Genomic DNA, 17113 nt, shown 5'->3' on the forward strand with positions numbered 1-17113 from the left:
GTGGCAAGGGACTCTTATAGTGTACAAAGTGACTCTAATATTGTGAAGAGTGACTTACATGGTTGATTAGAGTCAAAATATGGCCTTAAATTGACTTGTATAACAGTGGTACAAAGAAGTAGTTAAAGGATGTAAAATTTAATGTATATGATGTTAACAGGTCAATTGTACAAATATATGGTGGCAAATGAGTCTTATAGGGTGCAAATTGACTCTAATATGGTGAAGAGGGAGTTACATGGTTGATTAGAGCCAAAATGTGGCCCAAAATTGACTCGTATAAAAGTGGTACAAAGAGGTGGTTAAAAGATGTTAAATTGCATGTAGATGATGTTAACATGTCAATTATACCATTATATGATGGCAAGTAACTCTTATAGGGTGCAAAATTACTCTAATATGGTGAAGAGTGACTTACATAGTTGATTAGAGCCAAAATATGGGCCTAAATTGAATTATATAAAGTGGTACAGAGAGGTGGTTAAAGGATGTCAAATTGCATTTATATGAAGTTAATAGATCAATTGTACCAATATATGGCGGCAAGAGACTCTTATAGGGTGCAAAGTGACTCTAATATGGTGAAGAGTGACTTACATAGTTGATTAGATCCAAAATGTTGCCCAAAATTGACTCGTATGAAACTGGTACAAAGAGGTGGTTAAAGGATGTTAAATTTCATGTAGATGATGTTAACATATCAATCGTACCATTATATGGTGGAAAGTGACTCTTAGGCAAAGAGACTCTAATATGGTGAAGAGTGACTTACATGGTTGATTAGAGTCAAAATGTGGCCCTAATTGACTTATATAAAAGTGGTACCAAGAGGTGGTTAAAGGATGTCAAATTGCATGTATATGATGTTAATAGGCAATTGTACCAGTATATGGTGGCAAGTCACTCTAATAGGGTGCAAAGTGACTCTAATATGGTAAAAGTGACTTACATGGTTGATTAGAGCCAAAATGTTTCCCAAAATTGACTCGTATCAAAGTGGTACCAAGAGGTTGTTAAAGGATGTTAAATTGTATGTAGATGATGTTAACATGTCAATTGTACCAATATATGGTGGCAAGTGACTCTTATAGGGTGCAAAGTGACTCTAATATGGTGAAGAGTGAATTACATGGTTGATTAGAGCCAAAATGTGGCCCAAATTGACTTATATAAAAGTGGTACCAGGAGGTGGTTAAAGGATGTCAAATTGCATGTATATGCTGTTAATAGGCAATTGTACCAATATATGGTGGCAAGTCACTCTTATAGGGTGCAAGGTGACTCTAATATGGTAAAGAGAGACTTACATGGTTGATTAGAGCCAAAATATTTCCCAAAATTGACTCGTATAAAAGTGGTACCAAGAGGTGGTTAAAAGATGTTAAATTGCATGTAGATGATGTTAACATGTCAATTGTACCAATATATGGTGGCAAGTGACTCTTATAGGGTGCAAAGTGACTTTAATATGGTGAAAAGTGACTTACATGGTTGATTAGAGTCAAAATATAGGCCTAAATTGACTTGTATAAAAGTGGTACAAAGAGGAAGTTAAAGGATGTAAAATTGAATGTATATGATGTTAATAGGTCAAATGTACAAATATATGGTGGCAAGTGACTCTTATAGGGTGCAAAGCGACTCTAATATTGTGAAGAGGGACTTACATGGTTGATTAGAGCCAAAATGTGGCCCAAAATTGACTCGTATAAAAGTGGTACAAAGACGTGGTCAAAGGATGTTAAATTGCATGTAGAAGATGTTAACATGTCAATTATACCATTATATGATGGCAAGTAACTCTTATAGGGTGCAAAGTTACTCTAATATGGTGAATAGTGACTTACATGGTTGATTAGAGTCAAAATGTGGCCCTAATTGACTTATCTAAAAGTGGTACCAAGAGGTGGTTAAAGGATGTCAAATTGCATGTATATGATGTTAATAGGTTAATTGTACCAATATATGGTGGCAAGTGACTCTTATAGGGTGCAAAGTGACTTAAATATGGTGAAGAGTGACTTACATGGTTGATTAGAGCCAAAATGTTTTCCAAAATTGACTCGTATAAAAGTGGTACCAGGAGGTGGTTAAAGGATGTCAAATTACATGTAGAAGATGTTCACATGTCAATTGTACCAATATATGGTGGCAAGTGACTCTTATAGGGTGCAAAGTAACTTTAATATGGTGAAAAGTGACTTACGTGGTTGATTAGAGTCAAAATATAGGCCTAAATTGACTTGTATAAAAGTGGTACAAAGAGGAAGTTAAAGGATCCAAAATTGAATGTATATGATGTTAATAGGTCAAATGTACAGATATATGGTGGCAAGTGACTCTTATAGGGTGCAAAGTGACTCTAATATTGTGAAGGGGGACTTACATGGTTGATTAGAGCCAGAATGTGGCCCAAAATTGACTCGTATAAAAGTGGTACAAAGAGGTGGTTAAAGGATGTTAAATTGCATGTAGAAGATGTTAACATGTCAATTATACCATTATATGATGGCAAGTAACTCTTATAGGGTGCAAAGTTACTCTAATATGGTGAAGAGTGACTTACATGGTTGATTAAAGTCAAAATGTGGCCCTAATTGACTTATATAAAAGTGGTACCAAGAGGTGGTTAAAGGATGTCAAATTGCATGTATATGAAGTTAATAGGTTAATTGTACCAATATATGGTGGCAAGTGACTCTTATAGGGTGCAAAGTGACTTAAATATGGTGAAGAGTGACTTACATGGTTGATTGGAGCCAAAATGTTTCCCAAAATTGACTCGTATAAAAGTGGTACCAAGAGGTTGTTAAAGGATGTCAAATTGCATGTAGAAGATGTTAACATGTCAATTGTACCAATATATGGTGGCAAGTGACTCTTATAGGGTGCAAAGTGACTCTAATATGGTGTAGAGTGACTTACATGGTTGATTAGAGTCAAAATGTGGCCCTAATTGACTTATATAAAAGTGCTACCAAGAGGTGGTTAAAAGATGTCAAATTGCATGTGTATGATGTTAATAGGTCAATTGTACCAATATATGGTGGAAAGTGACTCTTATAAGGTGCAAAGTGACTCTAATATGGTGAAGAGTGACCTACATGGTTGATTAGAGCCAAAATGTTGCCCAAAATTGACTCGTATAAAAGTAGTACCAAGAGGTGGTTAAAGGATGTTAAATTCCATGTAGATAATTTTAATATGTCAATTGTACGAATATTGTGTGGCAAGGGACTCTTATAGTGTACAAAGTGACTCTAATATTGTGAAGAGTGACTTACATGGTTAATTAGAGTCAAAATATGGCCTTAAATTGACTTGTATAACAGTGGTACAAAGAAGTAGTTAAAGGATGTAAAATTTAATGTATATGATGTTAACATGTCAATTGTACAAATATATGGTGGCAAATGAGTCTTATAGGGTGCAAAGTGACTCTAATATGGTGAAGAGGGAGTTACATGGTTGATTAGAGCCAAAATGTGGCCCAAAATTGACTCGTATAAAAGTGGTACAAAGAGGTGGTTAAAAGATGTTAAATTGCATGTAGATGATGTTAACATGTCAATTATACCATTATATGATGGCAAGTAACTCTTATAGGGTGCAAAATTACTCTAATATGGTGAAGAGTGACTTACATAGTTGATTAGAGCCAAAATATGGGCCTAAATTGAATTATATAAAGTGGTACAGAGAGGTGGTTAAAGGATGTCAAATTGCATTTATATGAAGTTAATAGATCAATTGTACCAATATATGGCGGCAAGAGACTCTTATTGGGTGCAAAGTGACTCTAATATGGTGAAGAGTGACTTACATAGTTGATTAGATCCAAAATGTTGCCCAAAATTGACTCGTATGAAACTGGTACAAAGAGGTGGTTAAAGGATGTTAAATTTCATGTAGATGATGTTAACATATCAATTGTACCATTATATGGTGGCAAGTGACTCTTAGGCAAAGAGACTCTAATATGGTGAAGAGTGACTTACATGGTTGATTAGAGTCAAAATGTGGCCCTAATTGACTTATATAAAAGTGGTACCAAGAGGTGGTTAAAGGATGTCAAATTGCATGTATATGAAGTTAATAGGTTAATTGTACCAATATACGGTGGCAAGTGACTCTTATAGGGTGCAAAGTGACTTAAATATGGTGAAGAGTGACTTACATGGTTGATTAGAGCCAAAATGTTTCCCAAAATTGACTCGTATAAAAGTGGTACCAAGAGGTGGTTAAAGGATGTTAAATTGCATGTAGATAATATTAACATGTCAATTGTACCAATATATGGTGGCAAGTGACTCTTATAGGGTGCAAAGTGACTCTAATATGGTGAAGAGTGAATTACATGGTTGATTAGAGCCAAAATGTGGCCCTAATTGACTTATATAAAAGTGGTACCAAGAGGTGGTTAAAGGATGTCAAATTGCATGTATATGCTGTTAATAGGCAATTGTACCAATATATGGTGGCAAGTCACTCTTATAGGGTGCAAAGTGACTCTATTATGGTAAAGAGAGACTTACATGGTTGATTAGAGCCAAAATATTTCTCAAAATTGACTCGTATAAAAGTGGTACCAAGAGGTGGTTAAAAGATGTTAAATTGCAGGTAGATGATGTTAACATGTCAATTGTACCAATATATGGTGGCAAGTGACTCTTATAGGGTGCAAAGTGACTTTAATATGGGGAAAAGTGACTTACATGGGTGATTAGAGTCAAAATATAGGCCTAAATTGACTTATATAAAAGTGGTACAAAGAGGAAGTTAAAGGATGTAAAATTGAATGTATATGATGTTAATAGGTCAAATGTACAAATATATAGTGGCAAGTGACTCTTATAGGGTGCAAAGCGACTCTAATATTGTGAAGAGGGACTTACATGGTTGATTAGAGCCAAAATGTGGCCCAAAATTGACTCATATAAAAGTGGTACAAAGAGGTGGTTAAAGGATGTTAAATTGCATGTAGAAGATGTTAACATGTCAATTATACCATTATATGATGGCAAGTAACTCGTATAGGGTGCAAAGTTACTCTAATATGGTGAATAGTGACTTACATGGTTGATTAGAGTCAAAATGTGGCCCTAATTGACTTATATAAAAGTGGTACCAAGAGGTGGTTAAAGGATGTCAAATTGCACGTATATGATGTTAATAGGTTAATTGTACCAATATATGGTGGCAAGTGACTCTTATAGGGTGCAAAGTGACTTAAATATGGTGAAGAGTGACTTACATGGTTGATTAGAGCCAAAATGTTTTCCAAAATTGACTCGTATAAAAGTGGTACCAAGAGATGGTTAAAGGATGTCAAATTACATGTAGAAGATGTTAACATGTCAATTGTACCAATATATGGTGGCAAGTGACTCTTATAGGGTGCAAAGTGACTTTAATATGGTGAAAAGTGACTTACATGGTTGATTAGAGTCAAAATATAGGCCTAAATTGACTTGTATAAAAGTGGTACAAAGAGGATGTTAAAGGATCCAAAATTGAATGTATATGATGTTAATAGGTCAAATGTACAAATATATGGTGGCAAGTGACTCTTATAGGGTGCAAAATGACTCTAATATTGTGAAGAGGGACTTACATGGTTGATTAGAGCCTAAATGTGGCCCAAAATTGACTCGTATAAAAGTGGTACAAAGAGGTGGTTAATGGATGTTAAATTGCATGTAGAAGATGTTAACATGTCAATTATAACATTATATGATGGCACGTAACTCTTATAGGGTGCAAAGTTACTCTAATATGCTGAAGAGTGACTTACATGGTTGATTAGAGTCAAAATGTGGCCCTAATTGACTTATATAAAAGTGGTACCAAGAGGTGGTTAAAGGATGTCAAATTGCATGTATATGAAGTTAATAGGTTAATTGTACCAATATACGGTGGCAAGTGACTCTTATAGGGTGCAAAGTGACTTAAATATGGTGAAGAGTGACTTACATGGTTGATTAGAGCCAAAATGTTTCCCAAAATTGACTCGTATAAAAGTGGTACCAAGAGGTGGTTAAAGGATGTCAAATTGCATGTAGAAGATGTTAACATGTCAATTGTACCAATATATGGTGGCAAGTGACTCTTATAGGGTGCAAAGTGACTCTAATATGGTGTAGAGTGACTTACATGGTTGATTAGAGTCAAAATGTGGCCCTAATTGACTTATATAAAAGTGGTACCAAGAGGTGGTTAAAAGATGTCAAATTGCATGTATATGATGTTAATAGGTCAATTGTACCAATATATGGTGGCAAGTGACTCTTAGAGGGTGCAAAGTGACTCTAATATGGTGAAGAGTGACCTACATGGTTGATTAGAGCCAAAATGTTGCCCAAAATTGACTCGTATAAAAGTAGTACCAAGAGGTGGTTAAAAGATGTTAAATTCCATGTAGATGATGTTAATATGTCAATGGTACGAATATTGTGTGGCAAGGGACTCTTATAGGGTACAAAGTGACTCTAATATGGTGAAGAGTGACTTACATGGTTAATTAGAGTCAAAATATGGCCCTAAATTGACTTGTATAAAAGTGGTAGAAAGAGGTAGTTAAAGGATGTAAAATTGAATGTATATGATGTTAATAGGACAATTGTACAAATATATGGTGCCAAATGAGTCTTATTGAGTGCAAAGTGACTTTAATATGGTGAAGAGGACTTACATGGTTGATTAGAGCCAAAATGTGGCCCAAAATTGACTCGTATAAAAGTGGTACAAAGAGGTGGTTAAAAGATGTTAAATTGCATGTAAATGATGTTAATATGTCAATTATACCATTATAGGATGGCAAGTAACTCTTATAGGGTGCAAAGTTACTCTAATATGGTGAATAGTGACTTACATTGTTGATTAGAGTCAAAATATGGCCCTAATTGACTTATATAAAAGTGGTACCAAGAGGTGGTTAAAGGATGTCAAATTGCATGTATATGATGTTAATAGGTTAATTGTACCAATATATGGTGGCAAATGACTCTTATAGAGTGCAAAGTGACTTAAATATGGCGAAGAGTGACTTACATGGTTGATTAGAGCCAAAATGTTTCCCAAACTTGACTCGTATAAAAGTGGTACCAAGAGGTGGTTAAAGGATGTTAAATTACATGTAGAAGATGTTAACATGTCAATTGTACCAATATATGGTGGCAAGTGACTCTTATAGGGTGCAAAATGACTCTAATATGGTGTAGAGTGACTTACATGGTTGATTAGAGTCAAAACGTGGCCCTAATTGACTTATATAAAAGTGCTACCAAGAGGTGTTTAAAGGATGTCAAATTGCATGTATATGAAGTTAATAGATCAATTGTACCAATATATGGTGGCAAGAGACTCTTATAGGGGTAAAGTGACTCTAATGTGGTGAAGAGTGACTTACATAGTTGATTAGAGCCAAAATATGGGCCAAATTTGACTTGTATAAAAGTGGTACAGAGAGGTGGTTAAAGGATGTCAAATTGCATTTATATGAAGTTAATAGATGAATTGTACCAACATATGGTGGCAAGAGACTCTTATAGGGTGCAAAGTGACTCTAATATGGTGAAGAGTGACTTACATAGTTGATTAGATCCAAAATGTTGCCCAAAATTGACTCGTATGAAACTGGTACAAAGAGGTGGTTAAAGGATGTTAAATTTCATGTAGATGATGTTAACATGTCAATTGTACCATTATATGGTGGCAAGTGACTCTTAGGCAAAGAGACTCTAATATGGTGAAGAGTGACTTACATGGTTGATTAGAGTCAAAATATGGCCCTAAATTGACTTGTATAAAAGTGGTAGAAAGAGGTAGTTAAAGGATGTAAAATTGAATGTATATGATGTTAATAGGACAATTGTACAAATATATGGTGGCAAATGATTCTTATAGAGTGTAAAGTGACTTTAATATGGTGAAGAGGACTTACATGGTTGATTAGAGCCAAAATGTGGCCCAAAATTGACTCGTATAAATGTATATCCTTATCGGGACTCTTCTCAATAGCTGATTTTTCCCTTATTAATTAATTATGAAATTAATTAATTATCAGGGCTTTTGGGCCTTTTTTATTCCATCAGGCCTGATCTGGTCCATCAGGCTTAACCTTTCCGGTCTGAGTATCATATATCTTTTTATTGGGCCTAGCAGCCCATACCCCGCAGTATTTAATTATACTACCATAATTTATTTATCCCTATCATTTGCCCCCCAACTTTTGGGAAACATTGATTAGGTTTCGCAGAAGTTAAATCTATTTACTCCCTTACAGGGTTTCGTTTTTCCGTAAAGTGTGGAGCGACCTACACATTTACAATGAATTTTCCTTTTATTCAGGAATTATCTTAATTTCCAGGAATTTTTCCCTTAATTTCTGGGTTTTTCCCTTAATTTTTGGGTTTTTCCCTAATTTTCTGGAATTTATCCTTAATTTCTGGATTTTTCCCTAAATTTCTGCATTTTTCCCTTAATTTCTGGATTTTTCCCTTAATTTCTGGGATTTATCCTTATTTTTCTGGATTTTTCCCTTAATTTCCGGGATTTATCTTTATTTTTCTGGATTTTTCCCTTAATTTCTGGGATTTATCCTTATTTTTCTAGATTTTTCCCTTTATTTCTGGGATTTATCCTTATTTTTCCTGGATTTATTCCTTATTCCTGAAAATATTAGTATTTTTCAGAAATTATTTAAGGATTTTCCTTATTTTTCTGTAATTTTACAGGAATTTTTCCTTCCCTTTTTCTTCTTTTTTTCTTCCTTTTCTTTTCTCTTTTTTTTTTATGTAGATTTCGACCAGGAATCCATTCGACCAGGATCCTGGTCGAATTAACCTCTAGATTGCCCTGGTCGACAGGGTTTCGGGCATGATGCTTTCGATCAGGAATCCTGGTCGAATTTCGGCTAGGATTTTTTCCTTTTTTTTTTTATTTTTCGAGCAGGGAATTTTCAGTTAGTATTTTGGGTCAGAACTCCTTGCCTTGACCGAATTAGCCACCATTTTGTGCCCTGATTGAAGCAATTTCGACCTCCAGCATTTCGACCAGGATTTATCCTGGCATTCTGGTCGAATGAATTTGTTTCTTGACCGAATTAGCCATCATTTTATCCCTGGTCGAAGCCTATTCGACCTCAAGTATTTTGATCAGGATTTTCTCATGATTCCTGGTCGAATTGGGTCAGGTTTTTGATCTTTTTATCCACTTTTCCCTGGGCTTTGTTTTTGGGCCATCTTCACTTAGCTGGGCCTTTTTCTAGGCTCGTATTTAGGAAAGTATTCAGGCCTTAATCTTTGGTCTTTTTGACTGGATTTATGGGCTCTTAATCTCAAATATCTGGACTTTTCCTTTTGGCTCTTGTCCAACTTTTGGTCCCTTTTTCTGGGCTTTCTTGGACTGGGCCTTCTCTATCATGTTTTAATATCCAAAGCCCTTTTCAAACTTGGGTTGGGCTTGAACTCTTAAGCCTGACTTCCAGAATATTCTGGAACTTCTATATCATTCCAGATTTTTCCATAATTTTCTAAAATTTTTCTAAAATAATCTGGAACATTCCAGATTCTTCCATTTTTGGGCCCATATGGGCTTTTTGAGGCCCAATTTAGCTTTCAGGTGCCTATATAAGAGTTGAGGGGGAGTGTGTTTCTTCACACTTCTCATTTCAATCCTCAAGCTTCCAAACACTCTCCTCTTCTCCCTCCTTCCTCATTTCAGCAAATTTTCGACCAAGTTCCTTTCAAGGTTTTTAAGTCTTTCCAAGCTTTTCATTGATGGCTGACAAGAACTCCGAGAGAGCGGCCAAAATAGCCTCGGCTTCAAAACGAGGTAAGGACATCGAGATCCGTTCTTCATATATGTCTTTAATTGATATGATTAACACTAGGGGGGATGAATATCCCTCCACTGCACATCTCGATTCCTTTAATCATTGTAATACTTGGCACAACATAGATTTCGATAAGCTAAATGCCCGTTATAACGTCCTTCCTCCTCTTAGATAAGTTCCAGTCTCTGGTGGTGACCGTACTTGCCACTGGAGACCCGACACTCTCTTCATTTACACAGATGCCCTTAATGCTGGGCTTAGGTTTCCTTTCCACCCTTTTATTCCTCATCTTTTGGCTGATTTACAAATCAACCCGTGTGAGCTTCCTCCAAACGCCTGGAGGAACATTCTATATTTTATGGTCTGCTGCCTTAGGGAGGGCTTTCCTCTTTCTGTAGCTGTTTTTAGGAAGGTCTTTCAGTGTTATAATAGCTCTTCCAGTATTTGTGGTTGGGTCTATGTTAAGCAAAGGCCCAAAAGCAAACATATCTTTAACAGCGCCTCTATTCATGATAATAATCAAAATTGGAGGAATAGTTTTGTTGGGTTATGTTGGGAGAATGGTGACTGGGGCACACTTTTTCGATCTTCCTTTGGGAAGGTCAGTGATGGTAGCCTCAAATCCATTCACTTAACTCCTGAGGAAACTATTATTTATGATGGGCTTACTCAGGACGATGGCACTACCACCAGCTGGACTCTCTTAGAGGAGTTCTCCCTGATTCATGTGGGACTATCCTCTGTTTCTCAACATGGTATTTTTTTTCCCTTCTCAGCTTTATTTCATTTCATGTATTATTAACATCACTTATCTTGTCTTTTGCTTTGTTTCAGCTGCTAAGGAGATTAATGAGGACAATGTTCCTCTGGTTGAGGAGACAGCAAGGATGAAGAAAGCTCGGCTCGCAGGCCTAGACACCCGGGGAAAGGCCACGGAGCCTAGTTTTTTGAGAAAGCACAAAGAGCCTATGGCTTCAACTGAAGGAGTTGGGGGCCATAGTGCTCCTATCACTACTGCTGCCCCTACTGCTGTTGCCACAGGTGCCTTCCAGCCTCTCTGGGGATTCCGCCGAGGGGACACTGTGGTTGGTTCCACGAAACATGCTTGGGATTGGTCCTACTATAGCGTGACTCCAAAGGACTTTACTGACGTGGTGGCCACCCCTGACCTTGAGAGGATTAAGCTCATGGGAGCCCAATCTCTGGCTTCGGTATGCCTTCTCTCTTTTGAACTTATCTTTCATTCTTGTAGCATTTTCTCGCCTTATACTTTGTTGATTGCTTTGTTTCAGTCTAACGCCTATTTTCAAGGCGCTGTGAGGCAAGCCGAGTCATGGAAGCGGGCTTCTGATAAGGCCGATAATGCCCTTAGGAGGCAACAGAAGAAGTATGCTACCCTGGAAAAGAAGCTCAAGCGCAAGGAGGAAGAACTCGGAGAGTCCAACGCCGAGCTAGTGGTACTTCGGGCGGAGAAGGATAAAGCCATAGACAACTATCTGGACTCGGAGGAGTTTACCCAATCCATGAGGATTAGGGATGATTCAGTCTTCCCCGGGTTTTTTAGGACTGGTTGGGACACGGCCCTTGGGACCGTGAACGAGGCTTGTCCTGATATTAACCCGGCGGACTATGTCTGCCCTGATGACGAGGCTTTGCTACAGAGGTTTCGTACCCGAGTAGTTGTCTTAGATCGTGTTCCTCAGGATCCACTCCTTCCTCCTCCCGAGTCTTCTTCCAGACCAGCTGAGAACGATAGCTCTTCCTCCTCCTCCGAGACGACAGAGACATCCAGCGAGAGCGGAGAGGACGATGATATGGATGCCGAGGGCACCTCAGCTCCTTAGAGCTTTTTCAGCCCTGCGTGGCTTGTCTTATTTTCGAGACTTTATTTATCAAATTTCTTGTAATATTTATCTGATCTTATTTTGTTTATCGCCTTTTATGCTTGTATCCATGCATTTGGTTTTTATTTGTTAGGCCACAAACATACTTTGAAGAATTCATAAATTTCATAAAATTGTCTGGGATTCGTCCCTTACACAAGTCTTAATAAACTTCGTAATAAAACTAAAACATATAAATCCTAAGCAAGCAAAGCTTCAAGGTGCTTTTCAACCTACTCGCCATCCTGACGAGTGAGAATCGTATCCGGCTGCCCTACACATAGTAAACCTTCAGGTTTTGTGCATGCCAAGTTCTCGGGACTTCAAAACCATCCATAGTCTCTAGCTTATAGGTTCCTCTACCTTGAACACTCTTGACTCTGTACGGCCCTTCCCAATTCGGGGCAAGCTTCCCTTTTTGTCCTACACCAGATGCTTCTATCTTCCTCAAGACTAGATCGCCTTGTTTAAAAAACCTTTCTTTAACCCTTAGGTTGTAGTAGAATGAAGCCTTTTTCTGATATTCTACTATCTTTGCATGTGCCTTATCTCGCACTTCATTGATCAAATCCAGGGCTAACCTCTGCCCTTCCTCATTTTCTTCAGCATTGAAAGCCTGAATCCTTGGAGAGGAATGTGATATCTCTACTGGAACTACTGCTTCTGCCCCATATGCCAACACGAAGGGAGTTGCTCCTGTCGTGACTCTACAGGTAGTCCTATAGGCCCATAATATGGGAAGTATCTCATCCACCCAATTATTTCTTGACTTCTCGATCCTTTTCTTTAATCCATCCAGGATTATTCAATTTGCTACTTCTGCTTGCCCATTAGCTTGTGGGTGAGCCACAGAGGTGAACCGTAACTCAACTTCATTTTCTTCACAATACTTCTTGAATTCCTCGTTGTTGAATTGTGTTCCATTGTCAGTAACGAGGATACGGGGAATTCCATATCGGCACATAATGTTTTCCCACAGGAATTGTGCAACCTGCTTAGTTGTGATTTTGGCAAAGGGTTTGGCTTCAATCCACTTGGTGAAATAATCAATAGCTACAATTAGAAACTTCCTTTGTGCCGTGGCCATAGGGAAAGGTCCTAGAATATCCATCCCCCACATAGCAAAGGGAATAGGTGAGTTGATAGAGGTCAGCATCTCGGGGGGTTGTCTAACAACTGGTGCATGCTTCTGACAGCGATCACACTTCTTCACATATTCTTTGGCATCAGCCATCATTTCTGGCCAATAGAAGCCTAAATGGGTTATCTTATGAGCCAAGGCCCTGCCCCCCAAGTGTTGTCCATAAATACCTTCATGCACTTCTTCAAGAGCCAAGCGTGCCTCATCGGGCCTGAGACACCTCAAGTAAGGAACCACGAAAGATCTTTTATACAGAATCCCATCTATCAAAGAGTACCTTAGTGCTCGAATAGTTAACTTCCGTGCTTCAGTTGCATCGCTTGGCAACCAACCGGTCTGAATGTGAGCCTTGATGGGATCAATCCATGACGTCCCCAAGCCTATGGGAGCCACTAGCTTAACATCTATGCTTCGTGTCTTCAAAACACGGAAGTACACACTTCCTGAACTTTCTTCAATCTCAGACGAAGCAAACTTTGATAACGCATCTGCCATAACATTTTCTTCCCTTGGAATGTGTTCAACATGGCATTCATTAAATTGGGTCATCACAGCCCCTTACTAGGCGTACATACTTAGCCATCGTATCATCCCTTGCCTTAAATTCTCCCTTTACATGGGATATGATCAGCTTCGAGTCTCCACGAACCTTTAAGTTTTTGACTCTAAGTGTCCCAGCTAGACCAAGGCCAGCTATTAGGGCTTCATATTCTGCCTCATTATTTGTGGTTGGGAAGTCTAGCTTCATAGCATACTCAATCAAGAACCCATCAGGGCTTTGCAAAACCAACCCTGCTCCACAGGAGTTTGTTTTTGATGCTCCATCAAAATAGAGAACCCAATATTCTTTCTCATCCTTCTCTTTGCCCCCATTATCGACTCCCTTGTCTTGAGGTATGTCATCTTCCTGCCCCCCGACTTCTTGGTTGGGTATAGTACATTCCACCACGAAGTCAGCTAGTGCCTGGGCTTTTATTGCCGTACGTGGCTTATACTTGAGATCAAACTCTCCCAGCTATATTGCCCACTTAATCAATCTCCCACTTGCCTTGGGACTGCGAATGATGTTTCTTAGTGGCTGATTTGTCAGCACCTCAATCTGATGAGCCTGAAAGTATGGACGCAGTTTTCTCGAAGCCATTACCAAGGCTAGAGCAAACTTCTCAATAGTTGAATAATTCAATTCAGCACCATGCAAAATTTTGCTGACATAGTATACGGGTTTCTGGACTTTCAGTTCCTCCTTAACCAACACCGCGCTCAAGGCGCTTTCTGAAACAGCCAAGTACAAGAATAAAACTTCATTCAGAACTGGCTTGGCCAACAACGGGGCTTGGGCCATGTACTTCTTTAACTCTTCAAATGCCTTCTGGTTTTCCTCACTCCATACAAAGTCTTTGATGTTCTTTAGTGACTTGAAAAATGACAAGCACTTATCTCCTGACTTGGAGATGAATCGTCCTAGCGCAGCAACCCTTCCTGTGAGCTTCTGAACATCCTTGATAGTTCTTGGTGGTTCCATGTCCAGGATCGCCTTTATTTTATCGGGGTTAGCCTCAATTCCCCTTTTTGAGACCATCAATCCCAAGAATTTTCCAGATCCTACTCCGAAAGCACACTTCGTAGGATTCAACATCATCTTGTGGTACCTCAGGACCTCAAAAGCTTCCCTCAAATGGGTTATGTGATTAGTCTTTACTAGACTCTTGACTAACATGTCATCAACATAGACTTCCATAGTCTTACCGATAAGATCCTTAAAAATTTTGTTTACCAACCTTTGATAGGTGGCTCCTGCATTCTTGAGACCAAACGCCATAACAAGATAACAATAAACACCAAAGTCAGTGACGAATGATACCTTTGGAATGTCATCCTTATGCATTTTGATCTGGTTGTATCCGCTATATCCATCCATGAAACTCAGCATCTCATGTCCAGTAGTGGCATCAATCAAAGTATCAATCCTCGGCAACGGAAAACAGTCTTTAGGGCATGCATCATTCAGGTCAGTAAAGCTATACACATCCTCCACTTTCCATTAGCCTTCTTCACCATTACCGGGTTTGCTAACCATTCCGGAAATTGAATCTCCTCAATAAAACCAGCCTCTAAGAGCTTTTCTACCTCCTGTCTTCTAGCTTCTTGTCTTTCTGGGGCAAAATTTCTTTTCTTTTGTTTCACGGTTTTCCGGCTTGGATCCACGTTTAACTTGTGAGTAATCAGTTTCGGGTCTATGCCTGGCATATAAGCTGCTGACCATGCAAACACATCACTGTTTTCTTGCAAAAATTTCATCAACTTCCCTCTAAGGGGCTCCTCTAATGTGGCTCCAATGAAAGTCATCCTCTCAGGATTCTTGGGGTCTAAAGGAATCGAAACCAAATCTTCTGCTGGCTTTCCTCTCTTCTCGTCATTTTCTCTGACATCCATATCTTCAATAGGAAGAACCTGCCCCCCGACTCCATCTGCCCTCAAACAGGCCACATAACAGCTTCTAGCCATTTTTTGATCTCCTCTCTCTTCTCCAATCCCGTTTCGGGTGGGAAACTTCATAACTGAATGGTAGGAAGAGGGGACCGCCTTGAAGGCATGTATCCCTGTTCTCCCCATGATAGCATTATAAGTTGAACTAGCCTTTACCACCACGAAATCCAACATCTGCATTGCTTGCCTTGGTTCCGTACCTATGGTTGTTGGCAATTTGATTATCCCTTCTACAGGACATTCTACTCCAGCAAATCCATATATCGGCATGTCGGTTGGTGTCAACTGGGAGTCGTTATACCCCATCCTTAGAAAGGCGTCGTGGAGCAAGATATCCACAAAAGCACCATTATCCACAAGGACCCTCTTGACCGGGTTGTTTCCTATTATCGGTGTTATGACCAATGGGTCGTCATGAGGAAACTTGACACCCTCTAGGTCAGAATCATCAAAAGTCAATGTTACTTCTGTCCTGGCCCTTTTCGGGGCTTCTCCAACAATATGCATAACCTCTCTAGTATATGCCTTTCTAGAATTTTTGGACAATCCAGCAGCAGTTGGACCTCCAAAGATCGTGTTTATCACAGGCCCTCGAGGTCTCGGCCCTCCATAAATGGTGTTTATAACTGGTCCTCTAGGCTGGGGGTTTCGCCCCTGATCGTCTTGGTCCCTCCTACGATCTTCAAAGTTCTTCCTTCCACTATTATTCCTGTCCCCTCCTTCTCCAGTATACTTGTTCAATCTCCCTTTTCGAATCAAAAACTCAATTTCGTCCTTCAATTGCCTGCACTCATCGGTATCATGGCCAACATCTTTGTGGAATCTGCAATATTTGCTCTTATCTAGCTTGGCTGGATCAGCTTTCAAGGGCTTAGGCCAACGAACATCTCGATCTTTCTCAATCTCCATCAAGATCTGGCTTCTAGGAGCATTCAGTTTAGCGTATTCAGTGTACTTTTGCCCAGGTCCTCCCTTCTTGGGGGTTGAATCAGGATTTTGTTCGGTTCTAGGATACTTGTCCTTAGCGATATACTCCAAATCAGTTTTTCGCTTCTTGCCTCCAGTGGGCTCATTACTTACTACGGTCTTCCTCATGCTTTCTTCAACCTTGATATACTTCCCTGCCCTCTCTTGGAGCTGCAACATACTTTCAGGGGGACGTTTGGCCAAGGACATCTTGAAAAACTCATCCCTAGTTCCTTGTTGCAGTGCTATCATAGCTACCTTATCATCAAGGTCTGGGACTTTTAAAGCCTCCTTTGTAAAATGATTCAGGTAATCTCTCATTAGCTCCCTGCACAATACTCATAAGAGATGCTGAACTTTTCTCATGGACTCTCCCACTAATGAACTGCTTAATAAAAGCCTGGCTTAACTCTCTGAACGATCCAATAGAGTTTGGGGGCAAGCGGCTGTACCATCTTTGAGCCATACCCGACAGGGTTTGAGGGAATGCCCGACACTTTATAGCATCATTCACGGGTTGCAGTAGCAGTGCATTAGAGAATGTCCTAACATGATTAGCGGGGTCTCTCGTGCCATCATAGGCTTTGATAGTGGGCATCTTGAACTTCCTTGAGATATGGACATTCATTATCTCTTCTGTGAAGGGTGGAGTTGGATCATCAGGATCTCCAAGGGGAAGGAGATTGCTTGGATCAGTTCTTGGGACAACAGCCCTTCTTCGTACCGGACCATCCAGGTCTATGATAGGAGGAGGATTTCTCCCCCTAGGAGGTATCTGGGGTCTGGTGGCTTGGTGAGCTT

The sequence above is a fragment of the Apium graveolens genome, chromosome 8, assembly GCF_009905375.1.
Source record: "Apium graveolens cultivar Ventura chromosome 8, ASM990537v1, whole genome shotgun sequence".
NCBI lineage: Eukaryota > Viridiplantae > Streptophyta > Magnoliopsida > Apiales > Apiaceae > Apium > Apium graveolens.